Consider the following 7,218-nt stretch of genomic DNA (forward strand, 5'->3'; position numbering starts at 1 on the left):
ATACCATCAATTTTCTTGATGTTACAATTATAAAACAGTCCAATAGATTACAATTTGATATTTACAGAAAATCCACTACCACAGACACTGTAATACATAGTCAATCACACCAATCCTGGCAAATCAAAATGTCACCCTTTCATAGTTTAATTCATAGATTAGTAATGTTTCCACTGAGCCCAGAGAATTTTAAAAAAGAGTTAAATATTATTAAACAAATCGCCATCAACAATGGATATAAGTGTTCCCTTATTGAAATAATGCTAAAGAAAAAACAAAAGAAAATATTAATGAAAAATTTTTATTCCGCTAATTCTAAAGTCAATAACAATTATCAACTTTTAAACTACATTTCTAATTTAACTAACAAAATATCAAATAATCTGAATAAAATAGGATGTAATACTATTAACGTAAATAAACGAAATTTAGGTCAAATTTTATTAAATAATAAAGACGAAACTAATGTCAAAAATAAGTCGGGTGTATATGGGGTGGATTGCAATGATTGTGATGCCGTGTACATAGGCCAAACAGGTAGAAATTTAGATATAAGGATTAAAGAACATGTAAAGTCTATTAATAATCTCCAGCATAGTTCTGGTCTTGCAACTCATTGTATAGTAAATAATCAATTTTTTAGTTTTTTGTGATGTCAGAATCAAAATCTAATGAAAATGTGGACGAATTTGCTAATGTTACATTTTGTCAAAAATGGTCCCATAAAGAGTGGCGATCTGCTGTATGTTATACATGTTTTAACAATGCTACATGTTAAAATTCCAGGTAAATTGTTTGGTTTAATAATGGATATATCACCAAATTATAGCATTCATGACAATTGCTTGCGTAATGTTGTGTGTGGCAGCTGCTATACAAAATTAAATAAACAAAAACTGACTAAAATTGTGGACTACAAAAAATTTAAGGTCAGAATACAACGAAAGGAGAATTTATGTAGCTGTAAAATATGTGAAGTTGCCAGGTTTAGGCCTAATCCCAGAACTAAAGTAAACAATACGCGATCACCAGTGTATCCAATAACAAAATCTGTTGTTGGTAGATATAGGTCTGAGCAAAAATTAAAAACATTTATCAAAATTGCTGAAAGCTGGCTAAGACGTTCTGGGATACAATTAGACCATTACAGTAGATTTAATGGAAATAATGCCAGAAACTTGTTTAAAAAAGTTGACGTCCTTAAAGCACTAGGTCCTGGTATGACTGTAATTAACTTAATTTGTAACAAAACTTTATTTCCTTATTGTTATTTGCACACTAAGCCCTTTGCTTATTTTTTTTTTAGACAACAAATACATAGAGGTATTTTGTGCCTTCAATGATGTGGTAGCCAGCTGTTTTGGAAAATATATTGATACCAATTACGAAGCCTATATACTTAAATTTTCCGACAAAATAAGAGATACGGAAATCAGTTTTACTCCAAAAATTCACGCTGTTGTTCACCATATAGTGGATTTTGTTAATATTTCACAGAAAGCATTGGGCTTTTACTCTGAGTAACCCTCAGAGCAGGTGCATCATTCTTTTAAGTTGTTCTCAAAAAACTTTAATTTAAATCCGAGATAAAAAAAAACTATCAAAAAATCTCCTTAGGAGTGTTGCTTCCTACTACAGTAACCATGTTTAAAATTTATTTATTTACTTATAGCTAGTATCTAATTGTTTTCTTCCTTTTTAGTCTAAATTCAGTTTGTGTTTAATTGCTAGTTTGTAGTTTTACTTGTTTACTAATACTTATGATCATAAAGTAAAATTTTATCACTAAAATATTAGAAAAAAATATGTTTTTGCCTTTTCCATTAGATTAAAGTCTATTTTTATTTAAATTTGTACAGAGACCCAACCTCCTGGATTTAGAAACAGGGAGGGGGGCAACAGTAAGCATAACTTTTGCTGATGATGGTCGTTATTTATTATTAACAAAACTTTTTACGCGCTTTTTACTTTGGTTGAAAAAGTTTTTTTTTTTAAATTTGTGTAGAGACCTCAATTGCATGTCGGCGAATTTAATTTTTATATTTTTTTGAAGCCAGTGGTATCGGCATTTAAAAAATAAAATACTCAAAGTTTATATATTTTTTTTCTTGACATCTTGGCCCAGGCTAACTGTGCACCAGAGGTTTGCCCCTCGAAGAGAGTAACAATTAAGTGGATTATAACCATAATAATAGTAACATTTAAGAGTGTCATTAATCATTATTTTTTTTAAACTCTGGATCAGGGAAAAGCAGAATATCTACTGGAGAAACAGACAGGGGCACAGGCACAGCAAGGCCTTTATTCAAAAGTCTAGCTCTAAAACCGCAAAAGAACTGCTAATGCTTAGCAGGAATAAAGTGAGGATTTCAACAGGTCGCAAAGGAAGTTAAACAAGCCTTGGTGTCTATGAAAAACGGTAGAGCTCCAGGACCGGGTGGTATTATGGCTGAAATGCTAAAATATGGCGGAGAATGTCTTATAACAGAAATAACAAACTTAATACAGATGTGTGTAGATCGGAATAAAATACCTAATGAATGGAAGTTAGCCTATATCACTTCTATATATAAAAAAGGAAACAAAAAAGACCCGAATAACTACAGATGTCTTAGTGTGAATTGCACCTTCAGCAGACTTTTTACAAATATAATTAGGAATAAGTTAGAAATATCTACTTACAACAAAATCAGTGAAAAGCAGAGTGGCTTTACTGCAGGGCGCTCATGTATAGATAATCTATTTACTATCCAACAACTGATAGAAAAACGGAATTCACGTGAAGAAGATACATATCTAGCTTTTGTAGACCTTTAAAAAGCTTACGACTCCATCCCCAGAGTTAAACTATATGGTACATACTGGAACAACTTGATGTGGATGAATGTCTCATAAATTTAATTAAGGTGCTGTACAACAACAACACAGCTCGTGTTAAGAGCGGTAACAAACTGTCTGAGGTAATTTTTACAACTAATGGCCTGTGACAGAGATGTCATCTGTCGCCTCTTTTATTTAATCTGTATTTGGAAGTGGTTCATAGGGACTGGAAGAAGAAGTGTGGGCAGGCCCGTTCCTGGGGTATCTGGTGCCTACGTGCAGCATTCTTTGGTGCGCCCTTTTTAAATCAATTATATATATATATATATATATTAATCTTAATCTCAAAAATTTAAAGAATTTATATTATTATAAAGGTATAAACACATTTATTAAATAAAGAAAACAAACAAAACCACAAAAATAGTACCCTAAAGAAAAAAAACTGACCCATTTTATATGAAATACATAAAAACATTAAACTAAAAATCGGAAATAATATGCATGTACTGATTTCTTTCGAAAATCGACAACTATGAAACTATGAACCCTTCCCGGACACAAACGGTACATTGTGAGACAGAAAATTGTAGAGAGAAACAAAAGCCCTATAACATAGGATACAACATTTTAATGAACAGTGTTTTTCATAAAATCAATAAAATGAAAAATATACGTAATAATATACATGTACTGATTTCTTTCGAAAATCGACAACTATGAAACTATGATCCCGTCGCCGACACAATTATAGAGCGAAACAAGCCCTATAACACAGGATAGAACATTTTAATGAACAGTGCTTTCCATAAAATCAATAAAATGAAAAATATACGAAATAATATACATGCACTGATTTCTGTCGAAAATCGACAACTATGAAACTATGATTCCTTTCCCGACACAAACGGTATATTGTGAGACAGGAAATTATAGAGAAAACAAGCCCTATAACAAAGGATACAACATTTTAATGAACAGTGCTGTCCATAAAATCAATAAAATGAAAAATATACGAAATAATATACATGTACTGATTTCTTTCAAAAATCGACAACTATGAAACTATGATCCTGTCGCCGACACAAACGGTACATTGTGAGACAGGAAATTATAGAGCGAAACAAGCCCTATAACATAGGATAGAACATTTTAATGAACAGTGCTTTCCATAAAATCAATAAAATGAAAAATATACGAAATAATATACATGCACTGATTTCTGTCGAAAATCGACAACTATGAAACTATGATCCCTTCCCCGACACAAACGGTACATTGTGAGACAGGAAATTGTAGAGAGAAACAAGCCCTATAACATAGGATAGAACATTTTAATGAACAGTGCTTTCCATAAAATCAATAAAATGAAAAATATACGAAATAATATACATGTACTGATTTCTTTCGAAAATCGACAACTATGAAACTATGATCCCTTCCCCGACACAAACGGTATATTGTGAGACAGAAAATTGTAGAGAGAAACAAAAGCCCTATAATATATGATACAACATTTTAATGAACAGTGCTTTCCATAAAATCAAGTTCAGTCTTGTTTTATATAATTAAATTCTAAATGAATCTTTTGTATATTTATAAATTAAAAAAGAACGCTAAATAAAATTAAACAATAAACACAGCAATACAGAGATATATGAAAATTAAAAATCTTATTTACAAAAGAAAACAAAACAACTTACAATCTAATTACTGGCAAAACAATAATGTTCTCAAAATCTTATATTAAATATGGTTTATACAATACACTTACATGCTTATTTCTTAGTTAACCTTAAAAATACTTATCGAATTCACAAGCTCAGTCTTTTTCATTTTTTGTGTACTTATAAATGTATTGCTGTATCCAGAATACGTTGTAAAAAGTTTTTTCTTAAAACACTGTCACACAAATTTCGATCCGTATCACACTTAGTCAATTCAAACTCCACTTGCTGTACAACTTTCTGGTACTTGTCCATTTTTGAATTGTTAAGTGCCTGTTTTATATGGTAATCCCGAACCACTTTTCTTCTGCGTTCCGTTCGTCCATGTTGATGAGATCCAATAATTCTAACTTGGTTGTTCATGTCACTGACTACTTTTACACAACATTCTGGTACAGAACATATCCACACTTTTCCACCATTAGCTTTGTAATATAAGTGGCGGTACGAATTATTGTTTAAATACAAATAATAATCCATGACTGATAAACTGTTGATGCCTATCTCTTAGAACTGTTGTAACAACTGTGAATGACTATGGTGCATTCTAGTTTTATAAGTACGAGAGCAGGTAAATAACATTTTAATTTTATTACCTCTATTGGCATTGAAATGGTCAAGAAAATATTTATTCAAAAATTAATTATTTTTTTTCTCAATAACTTCTCTGCCGGAAACACTGCGACCTGTGAGGCCTATTGCGTTTGTCCCCTTTCTATATCTGCACCCATTCTCCTATTCCTGTTCCCTGCGGACTTGTTCCATGCAGGTTCTAGAGAGAATGGGATCATAGCTCCTTCGGATTTTATGGAAAGCACTGTTCATTAAAATGTTCTATCCTATGTTATAGGGCTTGTTTCTCTCTACAATTTCCTGTCTCACAATGTACCGTTTGTGTCGGGGACGGGATCATAGTTTCAAAGTTGTCGATTTTCGAAAGAAATCAGTACATGTATATTATTTCGTATATTTTTCATTTTATTGATTTTATGGAAAGCACTGTTCATTAAAATGTTGTATCATATATTATAGGGCTTTTGTTTCTCTCTACAATTTTCTGTCTCACAATATACCGTTTGTGTCGGGGAAGGGATCATAGTTTCATAGTTGTCAATTTTCGAAAGAAATCGGTACATGTATATTATTTCGTATATTTTTCATTTTAATGAACAGTGCTTTCCATAAAATCAATAAAATGAAAAATATACGAAATAATATACATGTACTGATTTCTTTCGAAAATCGACAACTATGAAACTATGATCCCGTCCCCGACACAAACGGTACATTGTGAGACAGGAAATTATAGAGAGAAACAAGCCCTATAACAAAGGATACAACATTTTAATGAACAGTGCTTTCCATAAAATAATAAAATGAAAAATATACTAAATAATATACATGTGCTGATTTCTTTCGAAAATCGACAACTTTGAAACTATGATCCCGTCCCCGACACAAACGGTACATTGTGAGACAGGAAATTGTAGAGAGAAACAAGCCCTATAACATAGGATAGAACATTTTAATGAACAGTGCTTTCCATAAAATCCGAAGGAGCTATGATCCCATTCTCTCTAGAACCTGCATGGAACAAGTCCGCAGGGAACAGGAATAGGAGAATGGGTGCAGATATAGAAAGGGGACAAACGCAATAGGCCTCACAGGTCGCAGTGTTTCCGGCAGAGAAGTTATTGAGAAAAAAAATAATTAATTTTTGAATAAATATTTTCTTGACCATTTCAATGCCAATAGAGGTAATAAAATTAAAATGTTATTTACCTGCTCTCGTACTTATAAAACTAGAATGCACCATAGTCATTCACAGTTGTTACAACAGTTCTAAGAGATAGGCATCAACAGTTTATCAGTCATGGATTATTATTTGTATTTAAACAATAATTCGTACCGCCACTTATATTACAAAGCTAATGGTGGAAAAGTGTGGATATGTTCTGTACCAGAATGTTGTGTAAAAGTAGTCAGTGACATGAACAACCAAGTTAGAATTATTGGATCTCATCAACATGGACGAACGGAACGCAGAAGAAAAGTGGTTCGGGATTACCATATAAAACAGGCACTTAACAATTCAAAAATGGACAAGTACCAGAAAGTTGTACAGCAAGTGGAGTTTGAATTGACTAAGTGTGATACGGATCGAAATTTGTGTGACAGTGTTTTAAGAAAAAACTTTCTACAACATATTCTGGACACAGCAATACATTTATAAGTATACAAAAAATGAAAAAGACTGAGCTTGTGAATTCGATAAGTATTTTTAAGGTTAACTAAGAAATAAGCATGTAAGTGTATTGTATAAACCATATTTAATATAAGATTTTGAGAACATTATTGTTTTGCCAGTAATTAGATTGTAAGTTGTTTTGTTTTCTTTTGTAAATAAGATTTTTAATTTTCATATATCTCTGTATTGCTGTGTTTATTGTTTAATTGTATTTAGCGTTCTTTTTTAATTTATAAATATACAAAAGATTCATTTAGAATTTAATTATATAAAACAAGACTGAACTTGTGAGTTCGATAAGTATTTTTAAGGTTAGTTAAGATATAAGCGTGTAAGTTTATTGTATAAACCATATTTAATTTAATATAATATTTTGAAAAGTTTATTGTTTTGCCAGTAATTAGATTATAAGTTGTTTTGTTT

This window comes from Sitophilus oryzae, unplaced genomic scaffold (assembly GCF_002938485.1).
Source record: "Sitophilus oryzae breed Bouriz unplaced genomic scaffold, Soryzae_2.0 scaffold_1395_pilon_pilon, whole genome shotgun sequence".
NCBI lineage: Eukaryota > Metazoa > Arthropoda > Insecta > Coleoptera > Curculionidae > Sitophilus > Sitophilus oryzae.